Source organism: Pipra filicauda, unplaced genomic scaffold (assembly GCF_003945595.2).
Source record: "Pipra filicauda isolate LSUMZ 115617 unplaced genomic scaffold, ASM394559v2 scaffold149_size4050908_pilon, whole genome shotgun sequence".
In the NCBI taxonomy this organism is placed as follows: Eukaryota; Metazoa; Chordata; class Aves; order Passeriformes; family Pipridae; genus Pipra; species Pipra filicauda.
The window spans coordinates 1271309-1291328 of NW_024103984.1; the positions used below are offsets into that span (position 1 = coordinate 1271309).

The window sequence follows — 20020 nt, forward strand, 5'->3', positions numbered from 1 at the left end:
CCATAATTCATTCTATTTTATGACAGAAGGATGGACTAGACCTATACAAGTAAATTCATAGTCCATAGATCCTGATAATACCCTAAACAGAAGGTGGTGGCCTCATCAAGTGTAAAGAATTGCAGGTAAAAAAAGCAAAATAAGTCTCATACAGATACGTTTTTGTGTGAGTTAGCAGCTTTGTGTCATTGACTTCTGACTGGCTAAGTCAGGAATTAGCCATTATTATTATTATTAATAATAATACTTGAAATGAAGATGATACATATGGTAACATTTTAATTAGTACAGCTTCTGTTGTCTAAATGCAAATATTTATCCCATCCCTTCCCGCCAAAAAAAGAATATGGCATTTTCCATAGATTTCTTTTCCTGAAGTACTGTCTGGTCCTTGGACATTAAGAAGGGTTTGGAAGCAGTGTGCTAGATGAACTCCCTATTCCTTCCAATACTTTCCAAAGGAAAAAAAAAGAAAGATCTGAACATACACAGTGCAACCAGACTGTAGAAAGAATGCAGTGTTCTGGCTGTGAATCTGATATCAGACTTATTTGGTTCCAGCTAAGGTGCTGTTTTGTGAGTAACTCCAGCTAAATCACTTAATATCTTCCTTTGTCCCTTGATACACACATAGCTAAGAATCCCAGCCATCTCCTACAGTGTCTTATCAGTGTAGCAAGGCTATGTTTTGCCAAAGTAACTGAAACTTCTTTGTTGAACTATACTGTATCTGTAAAATAATAATGATAAAAATACTTAATGTCAGAGCAGCAGGCAAGTTTTTTTTGAGCCCCTCTGTTAAGGTAATAAAGTTTGCATTAATCTGTCAAATGAAGAAAGAGCATCTTCCCTGATCAAAGAGTTTGGTGGAGCACGTAGGAAAAGTCATGAAAGTAGAGCAGCCCCAATTTGTAATGCCTCAGTATTATTCTGTAATCTATGTGAAAACCAGTAAATACACTTTTTTTTGTATAGTGCTGCTAGTAAATTTACAGTTGAAGTTGGTTTTAAGCAGTATTCTTCATTCCCATATTACATTTGCTATGTTAGAGGCTATTTACTATTCCATGGAGTTTCAGGTGTGACATAATTGCAGCCTTCCAGTTCCTGAAGGGAACTTCCAGGAAAGATGGAGAGACACTTTTTACAAGAGTGTGTAGTGACAGGGCAGGGAAGAATGGCTTCAGACTGAAAGAGGGTAGGTTTAAGGGTATTAGGAAAAAAATCCTTACTGTAAGGGCAGTGAGGCACTGGCACAGGTTGCCCGGGGAAGCTGTGGATGCCCCATCCCAGGAGGTGTCCAAGGCCAGGGTGGACGGGGCTTTGAGAAACTTGGTCTAGTGGAAGGTGTCCCTGCCCATGGCAGGGGGGGTTGGAACTAGATAATCTTCAAATCCCTTCCAACCCAACCCATTCTATGAAAAGCAGGACTACAGAAATGTTTTGTAGTGTTATTATAGTAGAAGAATATTCCCACATTTATGAAAAATTGCAGTGATGAGGTCACACTTATGACAAGGAAAGACAAATAAATAAAAACCTTCAAAACTAATTGAACCCTTCAATTAAAATTTTCCCCCAGTATAAAAAATGAACAGTGAGAGGCTAATCCCTTTGTAGAAATAGTGACAGTGAAATCTACTGCTACACTGAAATGACAATTGCAAAGGAGTTAAGCCTTGTGGATTAGAATACTGCAAATTATGTTTTCAGGATTTTTTTCAGTGAACTGAATAGATGCACTCAAGTATATTATAATAAACAAGCAAAAAAAAATGTTACCATCTGTCTATAAAAGCAGAATTTAACCATAGAGTCTTACATGGAATTTAAAATCAAGCTTTTACAACTTAGCATAAAAGCTTTATGTTTGACTTACTTAATTATTGCCAAATTTTGGGTTAGGATTTTCACTGTAAACAACTTTCTTGTGACATTTCTATTGCCTCAAATAATCTGATGGGAAAAAATTCATGACCTACTTTTGTCTAATATTGTATCCGTGTTTCAGTCCATTGTCAAATAAATGAAATTTACAGTCTTGAATCAAAAAGTTACATCTTTTCCTATGCAACCACAACATTTTTTGTTCTGGATCTTGATATCTTACTGCAACATTCACTTGGATAAAATTCCAACTGAATTCATTCAGCAGTTCTTTTTTCTTAATCCACTCTTAGCACTTTTAGACTTGAAGTCACGGACTTGTCTGTTGTTCAAGAATTTAGTGCTGCACTTGAGTGTGATGAAAATGTACTTGCAAGGCATACAGCTAAAAGAAGAAGCAAAGTGTCTGGGGAGTAGAGAACAGTCAATGTTTCAATTAGAAGTCAAAATATCAACGTTGTGCTTTCAGAGAGAAGTTGTCTCATTCCCTTCTCCCTTGCCGTCTCTTCCCAGTCATGGAATCACCTGTCATATCTTGTGCCACTTGGATTGCGTGGTGAACCCATTCAGTTTGCTGACTTCACAAGAAAACACACACTTTTGCTGGGTAGGTATTCTGTCATTTTAGTGAATATAATATTCTTTGATGTTCAGTTCGGTGGCTGCTAAAGCAGATGTAAAGTAAGTGATGGGATGGCTTGAGGAGAACTGGTAGGGGTTTGGACCTCACCTTTTTGATGGTGGTGAGATCTTAACTTGGCTGAACTTGTAACATCAAACTGCCGTCTTGTAGCTTTTATAGCATTGGTATGTTTTAATTCTGAAATCTAAAAATGCATACCCAAGAAAATATACATTAAATTTTCCTCATTTCATTCAAAGATTTGAAAGTGTGGAGTATTTTGTGTGAGTCAATAAAACTGTGTGTTCGGTTCTAGTCCTCTGGTTCAAAGATTTAAGAAAATAGCAAGTTCTAGACATATTCCAATCAGGAACTGATAAATCTTTGCTTAATTGAACGTCAACCATATGGTGCAGTTCAAAGGTCTAAGCAAAAATGTGCTGCAGCTGCTTAATTTTTAAGCTTTACAGTAGTGTGCTTGCTATGGGAGGAACAGTATTTCTTTTCCTGCCACTTTCTGTTCATGTGTCAACCTTGAATTTCTCAGAAAAAAATAGTCCTAATACATTAAAAAAAATAGCAGCAAGATTCTCCAAATCATGTGCACTTTGAGGTAAGTTATGAGGTTTAACAAATATACAGTAATAATACCCTCCAAAATACACCAAGTTGTAATCATAATGATTTTAAAATAGTTATATTACCTGGAATATTTTGTTTTTCTCAGAATGTCATGCCTTTGTGGAAGCAATGTTACAACTTCATGTGAAAGCAGTAGCTTGATGCCTAAATAGCATTCATTATTCATAAGAATATTATGTGGAAATGATGTTTTCTGCAGTAATATATTTTAGTACTTTACTGAAGTTATTTAGGCACCTTTGATAATAGTGTGTTAAAGTACCCCAATTAGCCATCAAGGCCAAGCTAAGTAACATTTATTCCTTTTTTTATTGTGCTACATTCAGCTTTTCACTAGGAAATTGATTCCACTCATTTTCACTGAGATGCATTAATTTAGGATTAAGTGTGCTATTCAAATGTGATTAGAGTGGACTTTTCAGAGTTTAAAGTCCTTTTCCCATTCCCTGGTAAAATCCAGGTACAAATATCCACCTTGCAGTATACTCACCTTGCAGTAATCTGGTCACATAATAACCAGATCCCTTACACAGCCTAACTGACATGATCAAAAGTTTCCAGTCTCTGTTTTAAAGTAATTGCATCTTTGTCCCCTGAACTAGAGTCCTTAGAGTGAGATACATTTTTGCACGTGTAGACTGCACTCTGTCACTGCAGGATTATTCTTCTTAGAATAATGAAAGTGCTCTCTGGAATCATGCTTTAAAAATCTGTATTTATGATCTGTACAACACATTCAGGCTTCATTAAAAATGGGAGGTAGTGTTTCATACAAGATACTAGACCGTGGAGAATAGCTCCTACAGGTTGCAAGTGCATGATGCCGTCAGTCCATCAGCAGGCAAAAACCTCACTATGGAAATCTGGATATCTTTCTGTGTAGTACCTGGGTGGTGGCGTTGTTATGTCCATACTTTCAGCCTGTCAACATGTAAATCCAAGTTTCATAATACACTGTTTGGTACTTTGCTTCAGGGATTAGAAAGTGGGTCTCTATTATAAAAAAAGTTTGGAAAATGGAGTGTAAGTGGAGTCTCAAAAGTTGCCTTGTAAAACAAATGGTGTAGTAAACCACAAAACTAAGGCTTGCACCTATCAAACACAAATAGCAGAGTGGTGTTGACATGGCAAAAATTCTGTGTCCTGTGAACTGTACTATAGAATAAGGAAGACAGACGACATTTCAGTTTTTGTATAAAGCAAAGTAGGCAAAGCCACAAATGTAGAAGAGTGCGCTGCCCACCTCAGCTTAGTAATGTTGCTATAAAAACAAACCCACATTCGTCAGTGAGAGAAACACTTGCACGTGGTTTCCGTTCTCCTGGCATAATTGCCATGTGGTAGTTTGGATTCCTGCTCTGAAATCACATACCAGCCCAAAATCATGCATGGGATTTAAATGGTGCCTAATACAATGATGCGACCTTAGCTGAAACCTGACAGGTATTCCTGATCCAACTATGCCAGGATAAGGGTGACTGATCAGTTCCAACTGCATTCCAGATATTCTTGCAGTGTGCCATCTGCTTATCAAAATACCTAAAACTGTAAATGCTTGCAGAGATTCTGTTTTCTCCATGCTTTAGTTTTTAGAGAGTTTGTGCAGCCATACTCTGCACTGACCTTATTCTACCTAATTTTTTGTATCATTGAGTTTTTAATGTTCCTCTCGGGAATTCCTGTCCCTGGCTTTGCTCTTCCAAAACACCTGCAGGGCTTCAAGTTTAGTTTCCAGTACGCATATTACATTACCAAAAGTTACTGCATGTTAAGCAGTGTACACCACCACTGCTCTTTTCTGCAGGTAACACAGGCTGACAGTGGTCTGGGTACAAGGCCCAGCAGTTAACTGTACTATTCATCACTCAGTAGTTCTTATTTGGGCCTTACTTCCTAAACTCACTACTGTGTTTTTATTTACTTTGTGAACACAAATATTTTTTTGTTGCTCTTTGACAGTGTGAAGATATCAAATATCGTTACTTCCTCTAATGTTCTTTGTTAATTTCAATTCTTTTCTGTGTGTCATAGCACTCTTCTCCTGAGTCACTTGCAAATTTTTAATGTGATTTCCTGTGATGGTTTTCCTTGTTGATGTTTGGCTTAACTTGAGGTGCATGTTTAAATTTGTCCTTCTTCAGCTAAGCAGTTAAGTTTGTATTTGAATTTAAGTGCACGCTTAATGTACAAGCATTTTCATAGAATCATAGGATGGCTTGGGTTGGAATGGACCTTAAAGATCATCTAGTTCCAGCCCCTCTGCCATGGACAGGGACACCTTCCATTAGATCAGGTTGCTCAGATTTTATGGCATGTTAATATGCCTCATTGTGGCTTTAGTTTGGAGCCCTTATTTTCATGTGTTGTTCAGCTGAGGTCCCCATTCTCAGTCATACTGGTTGCTACACCACCACATCACCAAGGCTGGGTATTCAGAATCTATAAACCTCAAAAATCTAATTTTTTCTTTCCTTAATTTTTTTTTTTTAATATGTGCAACAGATATTGGAAATCTGAGTAAGAATTTTGAGTTTTGTAAAAATTTTGTATTATAAGGCAGAAGAACATGTTAAAAAAAAGTTATTTGTATAATATTTTTTGTAAACTTTCTAAGAAAAAGATGCACCTACAGGTCTCTTTCTACTCCTCGGGTTGTTTTTGAATGTTTGATCGATGGACAAAAGTAATGTCTCTTGCAGTAGAGCTGCCCACTGAGCTACTGTTGAATGAATATTCATTAGGAATGGATACACTGCAATATTTCAAGGTGGTCAGCTTACACTTTATTAAATAAATACACTAGATTAGATTTATATTCTTGTGGAATGAATGTTGCCATTATCACAAACTAGTAATTTACCACAAGGTCACATCACTTGTGTATATTATGTGTATATTATACACTCGCTGAATGAATATCTTCTCTCTATAGAATTGGAAAAAGGGTTTGGGAAGATAAAGCCCTATTAATTTTCACCATTCTGAATTGAATTCTTAGCCAAAATAATAGTCTCAGCATCTGTACTTTAGATGACTCTGTGGATTCTTAAATATAAACTTACTGTCCTTTCACAAATGGAAGAGGATAAAATGTGTAAGAAACCTATTGGGGATAGAAATCATGTCAAGTATCTATTTTGAATGGGACTTTAAGAAGGTTTAACTGGATTAGGCAAAGGCAAAAAGCCTCTTTGTTGATTCTCCAGGCTTTCCAAGTGGCTTTATTTTCCTGACATTAATGTTTATTTGTCCTGTGCAGGATAAATGTGGCTCAAGTGTTTGACAGTTCTCTCTCAGTTCGTCATAAGTTGAGTTTGCATTGCTGATCATGGCTGTTCGTGAAGTACATATTCATGTTAACCTGTTTGATAAAGACCAGTGAAGCACAAGTGTCTCCTGAAGAGAAGCTTCCATTTACAGTGAGAAGTAAATTATTTCTGCCTGAGCTGCAGGGGCATTTTCAAGCTCTGCTAATTCCATATTCAGTCCTACGTGAGATGCAGAAGGAATTAATGTCACTAGGGTAACCTGCTGCCTAGTTGCCAGAGAAGTTACTGCTTTCTTCAAATCATTTGAAGTGAATTCAAATCATTTAAAGAAAATTCATTGGTAGTATATAGCTTGCTCACTATCTGCTCCATTTGCTTACTAAATGCATTTACATGGTAATTGTTGCTGTTGTGGTAAGTAATAAGATTCCTAAAGAGATAATTTGAAGATTTGAGTCAAATTATTGACTAAATGTGTAATTCAAATAACCATTGGCATTGTCTAGACATGTGTAAACTAACATGAGAGGGGTGCCAGACAAATTTTCTGAGATTTGAATCCTAGTGATATTAGTGCTGTGGCAGTTCTGTGCTACCTGCTTGAGCCTGTTCAGCTGTCCTTTCACTGGGTAAAACCAAGAAGTGCTACACTACTTTCAGTACACATCTTTAAATTCTCCAGGGTTCTGATAGAGATTTGGGATCCTCCTTTCAGCCTTACTGATGCCTTGATGCCATCTTTATGTCATTTATCTCATGATGTTGGACTGTTTCCCCCCGTTTTCCATTTACTTGCCAGCAAGAATATTTCAAAAGAACAATGCGTTCATTTTCTTCAGTTATGGAAGCTTCCTGATTTTATGGGAGCATGATCCATGATCCTAGTGCAGGCTTTCTCTGCAGATCAGACTGACACATTTATAAGTCAATTTATAAGACTGAAAGTATGTTTTACAAATGACTTTTCAGCATGATTTTGGATGCAGTGCGTATGGGTCTAATCCTATATTACTTGCCTAAAGGTACAGTTCTAAAATGCAATCTGTGCAAACACCAACAGAAACTCACAATTACTTTTATCATCATAGCTTCAACTACAATTCAGTGACCTTTATGCGCATTTCAGTAACTGTCTAGAAGCATTAGAGGAACTGCACCAGATTTCATTTCTGTCCTCAAGAACTATTTCAATAATTTCATAAAATGTTATTGGTAGGAGATTGCTTTAGTATTGACAATTAATAGACTTCTCATTAAGGGTTTAAATGTTTCTAAATCAAAACTCAGCCGTGTGAGTTTTATATATTAATATTCCTCTAAGTCCAAGACCAGAAGGCCAACTCAGGTAAGTGCTCAAAGATATCCTTGGAAGTTTTGCCAGACTGGGGGCTGCAGATTTGAGCTCTAACCGGATTAGGCCAGATGGCCTGGTGCGGTGGGTTTCTTCTCTGTGTTCCAAAAGCGTGGAGAGCTGCTGTGAAGCCCCTTGAATCTCTGGCTGGATAAATGCCTGCCCTGGCACCGATAGTACCAGATGGCAACAGCTCCCGAGGGCCCACAGACCAGCTGCAGGCGGCTGGAGCAGCAAACCCCAGGAATGCTTTCCCTCACTGGGCTCTCTCCTCTCTCTTCTCAGACTGCAGGGTCCTGTGGCCTCTCATGGGGTGGACAACTCCACAGTCACTCAGGAACTCTTTTATATCACAAAAAAAACCCCAGCTGGGGAGCTGCAGATGGTTTTCACTCTCATTAAGTCTTTTGTGCAGCACAAAAGAGGTGGGACAGGTCAGAGAATATAGCCTGCAGATTTTGGCACCTACGGTGGTTCTTTCAATTAATACTTTCACCTGCTGCACAGTAATCTGTCCAGAAGTCTTATGAAAGATTATGTTGCCATCTCACATGATTTTAGGCTTTTTATGTTTGGCTTTTTAATGGTCATAGCAAAGAAACTCCTCTTTTGAGTATTCAGCTTGGCCCATTGTTTTGCAAAGAACTGATTTGCTGGGAAAATAAGAAATCTTCATATAATATAGGATAGTGCTCCTTGTCTTTTAACACTTCTGCCTGTGGTATAGGGAATTTACCCCCTCAAAGGGCACTGTTCTTCTTACTCTGCTGCTGATTCCACAGTGCTAAATGATGACCTTCAGTAACAATTCATCAAGTCCTTCTTTGTTTGCTCTAAATGATAATGAAATGAAAGAGAAAGAGATTGGAATATTGCTCTATTTTCTTTATGGTTTGCAAAAAAAAAAAACGTTTTGTTTTTTCTGTACTTGTGTCTTAAGTATTTGTGTGTGAAATAATTAAGACTTCCAGGCAAAATGTATATTTGTTTTTAATACTAATGTCTTATGAATTATATTGAGTATATGTCCTCTTTTGTTAAGCTATCAATGTCCAAAGTTAAAGCAGCTGAAAATCCCTTTTATAGAGGGTACATCCTTATGTCACTATGTCATAGCTTCTTGTCATATACAGAATTTTGAGAGCATTAATTAGAAATTTTGGATGTCTAATTTATGTTTATGATATAAGATTTCTACAGTTCATAGCATTTTGCAGTTTTTTACTAAATAATATCTGAGGATGACTGATTTTTTTTTTTTCTCCAGTGAAACATTTGTGCTTCATAAACCAAGAACATAACACTTCTTTGGAAGTTTTTGTATTCTAGTACTATTTCAGCTATTTTTAGATTCTCATCTGCAGGTGAGAGTAATATAATTTTTCCAACTTTCACCCATTAATAGCTTTGCCTCGAATACATTGCAACTTAACTTTGCAAAGATATTCGTCAGTCTGAAAAGGTATTGCCATGTGTTGTGCACTGCACATCTCTGCTACAGAGCGTTAGGGGAGGCAGTAGGAACACCCAACCAGGCAAAGCCAATTGGATGATGATTGGATTGATTGTATGATGGATGAGTTTCTGTTTCTTTCATATTCCTGTTTTGGCAAAGGAGAGATGAGCTGGGTGGGGCGGGGCAGGGGAAAGGAGGGTGGGGAGAACAATAGAGCTGGAAAGAGGAGAAAAGGCATCTGTTTGCTCCAGAAAAGCAGGCTGGCTTTCTCAGTTTGAAGTCCATCTCAAACTACCCATTGCCTCAGCGCATGGCTCTGAAAAGTTGGCCTCTTGCTTACTAGCATAGTGTCTGCTCACGTGTGAGCACCCACAAAGACAGAAGTAGCAATTCCTCTATGAAATGTCTTTGTTTGTGTGCACTCAGCTCTATTCAGCTACAGCAGAGTTACATCTGGGGGAAATAGAAAAGAATCCTAAATCGTACCAAAGACACAGGAACTGTTAATAAAGGACTATGCATGTAGCATCACATATAAAGTGAATATATCAGAAATGCATGCACAGAAATAGACAGGTTTGTAACTACTGGAAACAGTGGTTTCTGAATTTCTACAAATACTTTAGATTTTACTACTGTGATTGCTGCCATTTATTGTTGGGGGGAAGTCAAGAGTATCCATATGAATTAACATTTTTGCTTAGTAGAAATAGGATTTTTCTAGCATGGGCACAAGAACATTCTCAATCCCTATTTTGAGGCAGAGAAACACGAAAATCCAATGCATTGGATTTATGTATTTTTTTAATTTGACAGATGAGAAGTCTTAACTTAAAGAAAGTCTGCACTCATGTCACACAATCCAAAGTCTTCTACAGCTTGCAAATCCAGAGAATAATTCATTAGCTAATGGTTTTCATCTCTCAGTTTCTCATCTTATCATCAAAAAAATGTCATGATAACCAAAAATAAAGCACAAATATTTATAAATGTTATGAAACTCTTGGCATTGCACATCTTTTTTTTTTCCTCTTTTCATCTTGTATCAGAAAGTAAAATAGGAATTATATTAACAATGCCAAGTCAAGGTACCGCTGAAAAGAGAGATGTGTCTAAGAATGCCCAAATCACCACTAACCTATATATGATCATCCAAATCTGAGCCTTTAATGTAAATCCAAATAATTATTGCAATCTCACATCAGAGTACACTCTTGAGTATAAGGAATCAGGGAAACTTTGTATAAGACGAATCAGTTCCACACTGATCACTTGCACTGATCATAAGCATATTTAACCTAAGCACCAACGTGCCAATTTGTGTGCAATTCCCAGAAAAGAAACAAACCAAAGTTTTAAAGCTTCAGGTAGGTGGAAGAGTGTTAATGACTTTTATATCTTGACCTACTTTGGAATACAGCCGCATACACTCATATCTGGAGCAGTTTATCAAGTATTGTGCAGAAGGGCTGAAGAGCAAATCCCTTCCTTCTGTTGAAGCCCAAGACTAAAGTGCCGTGGGCTTCAGTACAAAAAGGATTTCAAGCCCAGGGCTTTAAGAACATCCTATATTTACTTTGTATTTTAATATACATTAATTTAATATAATTGCCACCTGGTTATTCTGAAGAAACACTGTCTACAGAAACCCAGAGCTGCCCATATATCGGTAGGTATCTATACTTTAGAAAACAGATGTAGAATACAAAGTAGTTAGGACTGATGTGTTCCTTTTTTGTGAGAAGATTTGGTCTTTATGTGACTCAGAAAACAAAGCATGTGGTATTGTCTCATTATAATAACCAGGACCCAGATAATGAAAGAATAAGGTTGGGTACTGGAACAGGCTCTCCAGGGAAGTGGTCACAGCACCAAGCCTGACAGAGTTCAAGAAGTGTTTGGATGATACTCTCAGGTACATGGTGTGACTCTTGGGGATGGTCCTGTGCAGGGCTAAGAGTTGGACTTGATGATCCTTGTGGGTCCCTTCCAACTCAGCATATTCTGTGGTTCTGTGAAGTCTAATGTGTCCATCTTTTCTGTCAAATCGTTGGCATTGTGTTTTTGTTGGACTGTGATCCTGCAGTGTTTCACATCTCTGGTCCTCTGATAATTACAGTGTTTTAAGTTTTCATTTAATTTAATTTTTTTTATAACCACATTTTCCTATGAAAACATTCCTTGAAATCACTGTGGTGGACGAAGCACTAGTAAAATTGCCGAAAAAGTAGGAAATGCAGAGTGATGGCACCTCACTGCTTTGAAGTAGACGGGTAATTGACACCGCGGAGACGGCGGAGGCCGGCTCATGCTCACGCTGATGACACCGATAGCCGTCAATGCAGATAACTGTGTGTGACTTACAAAAAGGAACCGGCGCTTCAAAGCACCGCTTCAGCGGCGCTGCCTCGACAATCGCGGCTACGATGTAGCAGGCGCAGGACCATTCCCCGCGGTCCGGATTCACCCACGCCGGGGGTGCGGCTCTGGGTGCGGGCCGGGATCCCCCGCAGCGGGGCCCGGGCGGCTGCGGAGCCGCGGCCTGGGCGGAATCCCCGCACCCTCCGCCGGCGGGGCGGCCGCGTCCCCAGCCTTGCGAGCGGCTTTGTTACCTCCGCCCGCCCCCGGCGCCGCCCAGGCCCGCGGGGCTGCGGCCTCGGGCCCGGCCCGGCCGCCCCCACAGTCCCCCCGACCCACGGCCCGTGCCCGCGGGGGCGATGCGGGGGCGGGCGCTGTCGGAGGCGCGGGGGGCGCGGCCCCGCCGCTGAGACGGCGCGGGGGCGGAGGGCGGCGCGGGCGCCCCTGCGCGGGAGGCGCTCGCCCCGCCGTGGGCGCGGAGGGGCCGCCGGCACCGGCACCGGCGGGAGCCGCAAGGACGGGGTGACTGCGGCCGCCGCCCGGCCCCGCAGCGGCACCGGCACAGCCACAGCGCGGGAGCCGCCCTCGCCCGGGGCCGCCGCGGGCGCGGAGCCGCAGTGCGCGCTCGGCCAGGTGAGTGGGCCGGCGGGAGCCGCCCGCGGGGATGGGGGACGTGGCACAGCCCGGGGGGGGGGCCCGGGACGGCTCATCCTGCGGGCTCCGGGCCCGGCGGGGCCGGCGCGGGGCTCTCTGCGAGCGGCAGGTGCGGCCCCGGGCGCGCTGACCCGCGGCTCCGCTCCATCCCCGGCGCCCGCCCCGTCATGCGGGAGGCTCGGGCGCTGCGCTGCCGCGGAGACCCGCAGGGTTCCCCTTGGCTAAATTTAAATCGCTTTTGGGCCATTTAATTATAATCGGTTTCCTGCCCGGAGAAGGCGTTCGGCACTTTGTGTGCCGCGCTTGTTTCCTCCTCGCTTCCCCCCCTCGCCGTTTCGTGTATTTATTTATTTATGCGTAAGGCTGTCCTCTACATTCTGTGTAGCACTGTCCGTGGTGGGGAAGAAAGATCACTGCAGATTTCAAGCGTGTTGTTTTCAAAACAGTGGGGCTTAATGTGTGTTTCTATTCCTGTGCGCACAAAATAATAGCACAATGACAGTGTGGGTTGAGGGAAAAATAGGTTTACATTCATATTCTCACCCTTCTGTGGATTGTTTGTTGATGTGGAGATCTCATTTTTTCTTAGCACATTTGGGTTTTTTCTTTTAACCTTTTCAGTGCATGTCACTACAAAACAGGGTATTTAAGTAAAATAAAATTCCTTTTTGGCCTGTATGATGCCAAAATAAAAAGAGTATGGTATATGTAGATGGTAATAGTTACATAATTTATTCTCGCATATCTTGTTCCTGGATACGTATCAGGAGCATGGAGGGAATATTTATAACATCTTTTTTTGTTTTCCTCTTTTCTGGGATGCTGTGTGAAGGAATCTTTGCACTAGACTACATTGCATTGGAATGTTTGTAAGAGATTCAGCCCTGAATCACTTCTGTACCCAAAATCCCATCGGGGCCTTACCTTGCTTTGCTTTGTCAGTGTCAAGGGCTGCCTCCTCTGTGCTCAAAAACTTCTTTTCTAGATTTCTTTTTCTTCTGCCCCCAACAATTTATTACTTTTCTTAAAAAAGTAAGAAAATAAGTCAAAGCATTAGAATTATTTCAGTAGTAGTTATTCACAGCACTAAGGTACAGAAAGAAATCTATGTCATGGGTGGATTAAAAACCTTCTTCCTATATGTAGGTGAGCTCTTTGCTCAGTTCTTGAACTTCTTTGGAAAAAACTTCCTCATAAGATGATAGTGTATGGTTGCAGCATCGGGGCCATAAGGCGTAATTGTCATTATTAACATATGTAAGGAACAAGCCTAATGGTGCCTTTCAATCAGCACTGCTGTTCAGGCTCCAGATTTCAAAAAATGTGGTGGTTGCTTTAGTGTCAGCTGGAGCTACCCCAGTGGATGTTAGATGCCAGTCCACATGTGTGTGTCTGTCTTTCTGTCCTTACTTACATCACCTTAAACTGGGCTCTGAGCTCATGGGCTCCATGGAACTCGTATGGTTGACTGGAGACCGCTTTTAAAGTTATGCTTGGTAGTAGTTTAGCTTGACAGAATTGAAGTTGAAAAGCTTCCCTTCCGTTCATCTGTCTTTATAAACAGCCTTCTGGTGATGCCAGTGCAGACTTGTGGTTTGTTAGTACTATGGAATTGGTTTGTCTTGCCAGGCTCTGCAAGGACCCTCTGCCTTCCTTAAAGACCTTGCTATTTGTTTTGAGAGTCACTTTATCTAATGTGCGTTTCTATTTGTTTTACACTTCCAATGCTTTTTCAAACCTGGTAGAATTCACAGTGCTACATCTTTAAGAACCTTTGTGATAGTACAGTGGCTGCCAGCCAGGAATAATATACTGTTTTGTCAAATTTCCTGAGAAGAAATCAAATTAAGCAGGATGCTTAGGATATTGCATTTACTCCATTGGCTAGTGAAACACCTGTTTGGGTAATGTTACTGAATCATTGAAAATGAGATATAACTATGTTAAAATTTGGTAGCATGTTCAAAACCCCTTATTTGAGGCTGTATCCAACAGTGCTGCCTTTCATAGTATGGAATGCTCTTAGTAGCTGAACCTGATTTTGTTTGATCCTGCTTCATCATGCATGGTATGGTCATAGCATTTGTCTTCCTATCATCTGTTGCTGATCTTTGGTTGTTTACAGAGGGGGAGAGGCTGAAGTGAAGTTACCAGTAGGAAGGGTATTAATTTCATTGCCCAGCAGATGGAACTGAATTAAACCTTTTATGTAGAAGTTCTCTAACCTAAAGGAGAGGTACCCTTGGAACCTTGTGAGCCTGTTTTGGTGCTTTGAAGCTAATTGGTGGTATATGAGGTGTTTCTCTAATCATATCTGGGCCCTTTTCAAGATGAGAATGAGAATATTTTTTTTTATTTGTGTTTAGTATCTAAGTGAAGTTCCATGTCATTTTTGTTAAAATTGAAGTAAACTGCATGGTTTATATCAACAATAATACAGAGCCCCTGTGATGTTTTTCCCTGGCAGCTTGTTTGAAATCAGTTGGAATATCTGTGATATTGATGTAAAGGTTGAAAATACCTGTTTCACTGGCAATAAGATAGAAAATGGTGATAAAGCTTTGTGTAGCACGTACATGTGTTACAAGGGCACGTCTTCATGGGGTGAGATGGCAAGTAGGATGTGATGCTAAAGTACTGGAGTACTTGTAGAAGAGCTTAAGTAAGGCTTTTTAATGTTTTTTTTCATGCTTTTTACAGAAACATATGCATCAGTGCTTGAAATCTCTGTACTTTCCTAAAGTTGGTTGCATACTTGGAGAAAGTAGCACAGTAGTTGCATGCTCTCTACTGAGTATTTCGATACAACTTTGGGGTAGTTGTGTTAAAAGACTGCAGTAAGATTGTGAATTCTCCTTGGAAGTGCAAGCCCTGGACTGTTGGGGGTGTAGTCACTCATGTTACAAGTGTACATGTTTCAGTCATCCCTTCCAACACCTTGGAGTCCTATTATTTGTTTTGATAATGTTGGTGTTGGGTTTCCGAGTTCTACTGACAGAATTTATGAATTTAGCCTTCGAAGCAATGGGCTGGTCACATCTCTCTGTGTTACCTGTGGAGAGCTGATCCTTCTTCTCATGATACCTGGTAGTACTGGGGAGAAAATGACCAGTGGCTGGGGCTAAATCTGGTTTGAATTTAGCCATTTGATTGTGCAACTATTTTGTGTTTTGTTGCGTTTGCACGGTTTTGTGTTACAGCTGTATTTTTGTATGATTGGGGAGGACTAGTGTGCTGATACCAGTTGCTTGATGAAGAATGATACTTGTATTTCCTAAGTAGTTTAGTAAATTTGCCCTGAAGTATCCAGTTTTGAAAAAAATATACAGTAACTATGTTTGAAAGAAGGTTTTGAAAGAGGATCTTTTCTTTGAAGTGTAGTTATCAAACTTTCTACACGGCACCATTGCAGCCTGTGTGTGCAAAGCAGTAATAATTGAAATGAATTTGGAATTCAAGTGTGAGTCCATCATTATTTGACCAAAATACCCAGTTAGTACAGTCAAACCAAACATAATGGCTGAAATAGTGCAGTATTTGTCCTTTAGAACTAAGGAAGCACCCAAAAGTGGATGATTGATGGGTCATGTGAACTGTTTGCTTTTGGGGGGATTAAGGAGTCATTGTGACATAATTAGTACTTTGGGGTTTTATTTCCTTGTATGAGCACAATGTTGAAAATAAAGACTAGGATGTTGAAATAAAAAATAACTCTACTGTTGAGCTAGTGTTTGTCGATGCTGCATTATGAGATCAGCAAACTGGGGAGTTGTTCATACAGTGTTTTGGTTCAGATTTCTCCAAGTGTGTGCCTCCATTCATTCGTGAAGCTGTATATACACACATATAATTTGACTCGTGGACTTTTAGTCATAAACACTTTAATTACATTGTCAATATCCTTATATGCTGTGTATTGACCACTGGAGAAAGACATTAGGTAACAAAAATTAACATTTCCGTAAGAAGCCCACCTAAATATTGCATGAAAAACAGACAAATGTGTTTTGTTAAGTGCTGTGGTGGCCGGTGTCCATTGGCTAGGATCCACTTGAAAAATCAGATTAAAAGTTTTTGTGCTTGACAAATCCAATGTCATTAGTTTAATAATTCCCTGAAGGCTAGTGTTGTAATTAGATGAGCCCAAAGCATGCAGCAGTAAATTTCATTTTCTTCCAGGAATGACAAGCAGCATCTTTAAAAAAAGGAAACATTAACTGATCCTTGTCAGATAGAGTAGCCACAGTATGAACAAAGAGTTTTCCAGGAATAAATGTGACAGCTGAAACTGCATCACCTGATGATGAGTGGAGTGGATCAGCCACAGCCTGGTGGGAAGCAGTGAGGTCTGTAAGGATCCTGCTGAAAAAGGACTCAAAAGCGATAATTCACTGGGTGCCTCATATCAAGGGCATTGGATATTATAGATGCTGAGTACTGGCAAAATAGCAATTAAAAAAATTACAAAACCAGCAACTCCCTTTGGACCCTGATTGTCATAAAAGGCTTATGTCCATCTTGGAGTGATTCCTTAACTCTCTCAAGAGCATGTGAGCTTCCTAGTGCATTCTAGCTTCAAAAGGTGTACTTGTTGAATGGTGTGTTTTCTTTATTTAAGATGCATTTTAAAAAGGCTAATCTGCTTGGTTAATCTTGTTACTCTACTGCATGATTACTGATTTGAGTCTGTTCTGAGCTGGTAGTTTGATAAGAGATTTCTTGTACTAGAACTAAGAAGGAGTAGAGATTGTAAATGTATCATCTCTTTAAAATGTAGCTGCATAAAAACCATAATTTATACTTTTTGGGTCATTGCTCTCATAAAAACGTCTATATTGTCGTCATGAACATGAATATTGTTGTCAGGGAAATAGCTTCCCAAATACTTGTGTTGTGAAGGAAAATAGGAAAATTCCGAATGTCACTGTGATGTGCTCTCTGAGACTTGCAGACCTTGCTTTGGGATCAGTATGGCTGTGGCTGTATCTGTATCTGAATGGGCTCAGAGCCTGAACTGGAGCATTGTCACAGGGTTGTGGCACTGTTCAGGTGTTAGTGGGCTCCTTGGCCTGCTTTGGGCCAGTGTCACAGCCCAAACGGGGCACTGCTCAGGGAAAGCCATGGGATAGAGACTATCCCAAAATGGACTAGGGATGACAGCCCTGTTTTGTGGGAGAAGAACATTTAGCATGTGTGCTCTACTGCATGGCTTCAGCATCTGTTTCCTGGCTTGTTCTGCATACAGGTGCAGATGTAGCCATAGAGATGCTGCTGCACATTTCTGGATAAGAACAAGCTCCAATTGAATGCTGTTTGTCCAGAGAAAAACAAGAACCCACTGTCACTTATGAGAAAGCAACACTTATGGAAGTTTAATGCACGTTGTTGTTTCATATTTGTGTGTCTGTATAAAAAAAATACATTTGCACACACACTTTTTTCATGTAACAACTACCTTCTTATGTTTCGAATAATGCTATTTGAATAATGCCATTTTGAATAATGCCATATCCAGACCTTCCCAAGATGCCATTAAGATCTTGTAAGCATATGTAGCAAAGTATCATAACTAGAATGAATGTCAGAGTTCTTGATTGTCTTGCATGGTGTTTTTGTCTCAAATGTTCACCAAATAATCTCTGAGTGTGTAGATATGACACCAGTTCTCTGGTTCATTTTCCAAAGGTGTTTTGACTTCCTTGGAAGGAAATAACTTTCAGCAAAATATAACTTTGACATAGCTCAACTTTTATAAACCAGTCCTATTAACCTGAGCAAGTGTGTGTTGTTAATTTGCTCTGAACCTGGATGATATGTCCTGTGTTGGGCTGTGAAGTGTGACAGGTTGATATTTTTCACTATGAAGCTACAGGTTAGTGTAGAGAGCCTCTGAAAACACTGTGGTGCTGCTATGCAGCAGCTGTAGATTGTCACATTCCTTAATGTTCCACAGAACTTTGATAATTCCCACTTCTTGCCTTAGCTTCAGTGTCACATATTTAGTTGTACATATGGTTTTTGTTCCTGATACTACAGTATATAGGCTTTTTCATTCCTAAAAAGAGAGGTTTGTTTTTTCCCTCCTTAGGCATTCTGTGAAACATACTGTATATTGCAAATTATAGAAGGCTGCTTCTTGTAGAGTTGATGTATGGATATCTTTATAATAAATAGTTAAACAAAGTCCAGTTGTTAATCTTGATGCTCTGAGATGGGCTAATCGCTGGTTTAAAATGTTATCCTTACTTTCCTTAATTGAATTTGGTTGGGTGTTTTTTTGTTTGTTTAGTGTGTTGGGTGTTGTGTTTAATTTTGCCTTGTAGTTTTGAGACACTCATTTCCAGTGAAATGCTGTGACTTTTAAAAACTGACTCACTGTTTTGAAAGAAATCTTTACTTTTATATTAAGTTGTTTTGTTTCCTCTTAATTCTGATAATGATACTGACTGTGTGCAAAGGCATGGACTTAAGTGCTAGGGTAAGTTAATAGGTAAAAGGCTATTTTTACCTATACAGATACACTACAAAGAGGTCTGGTTTTGATTTGCATTGAGCTTAAGATACACTTGCCTCATCTTGATAGGGCAGATCACTGACTGGAACAATTAACTGCCAAGGCTTTAGGAACATGAAGTTGGGAGGTTTTTAAAGCTTGCTTACTCCAGCCTCTTTTAAAGCTTGCTTATGCTTATCTCGGTTTGTAGAGGGTTTGAGGTTCTGTAGACAAAAGAAATATGTTCAACACCTCTTGGCATAAACTTCATTAGTTGTCAGCTGCATGAAGACAGACCTTTATTAAGGGAAAAAAGCTAACAATTTTTGTTTCTTCTGTAGACACATTTATTTCTATTACATTTCTTGTTTATGAGTGGGTGGGCTAAATAAAGTCAATATAAAGAGGACTGATGCATATATTTAATTTTTCTTTTAATGAAAGAACTGCCATGTGTTGACTTGAAAGAAGCTTTTGTTTTAATCTTACAGCTTTTTATTTTCTTACTCTAAGCTGGTCATTCTTACACTGCTGCTTTTTTTTTTTTTTTTCCTTAAGTGATGTAGTCCATTTTGAATCTGTTCATAGAACAAAATGTAAGGCTCAGGTCTTGTGCACATCACACCATCTCCTTTCCAAGGTTTGTGCTGCTGTTGTCAACACAGAAGTGCTTTACTTTCCAGTGCTTTGATAAAAATCCACCCAAACCAATGGGAGACTGCTGTGAGGGAACAAAACACAAGCATTGACAAACTCTCAAGTACTCAGTCTGGAAAAATAGAAATAATTTCTATTAAATCTTTCTTCTCTGTCATTTTAGAGGGGTTTTGGCACTAATACATGGACATTTCTGACAGATTAATGTGATTTTTTAAATCAATGACATCCCTTTATTAATACCTAAGACAGTTTTGGCTGTCTTAAAGATTTTGTTAACTGAAATATGCATTGATTACCCACGTGTGAAACGTTGTGTGTTGACTTAGTGTCTTAGCTGGTTATGTGTCATTTGGAAAACAAAAAGCAGGATTGAAAGCGTAAAAGATTTAGCTTTCTATGGAATACGTTTCGTGACTTGTGGCTGTAAGTCAGCTGCAAGCAAGCCTTATTTGTCAAATAATTATTTTGATCTTAATTTGCAACCCTAACATAAGTTGATTAACGTTTACTGATGTAAGTAGCCCCATTAAAAATCAATGTTGGAGTCATTCCTTGTTAGTACAGAACGGGTTGTGAAGTCTCCCTGTCCTGCAGTCTGACAGCCAGGACATACAGTATCACAGCAGAT

At 39.7% G+C, this 20020-nt stretch overlaps 1 protein-coding gene across 1 annotated transcript in view; it reads left to right on the forward strand.

Annotated features, from left to right (window-relative positions):
* Positions 1-12121: 12121 nt before the first annotated feature.
* HECW2 (HECT, C2 and WW domain containing E3 ubiquitin protein ligase 2) overlaps positions 12122-20020 on the forward strand; it is a 155378-nt gene continuing 147479 nt past the window's right edge. The window contains exon 1 of the mRNA XM_027730643.2: positions 12122-12218. The gene's annotated coding sequence lies outside the window, so the exon portion shown is untranslated. The remainder of the gene's footprint in view (positions 12219-20020) is intronic.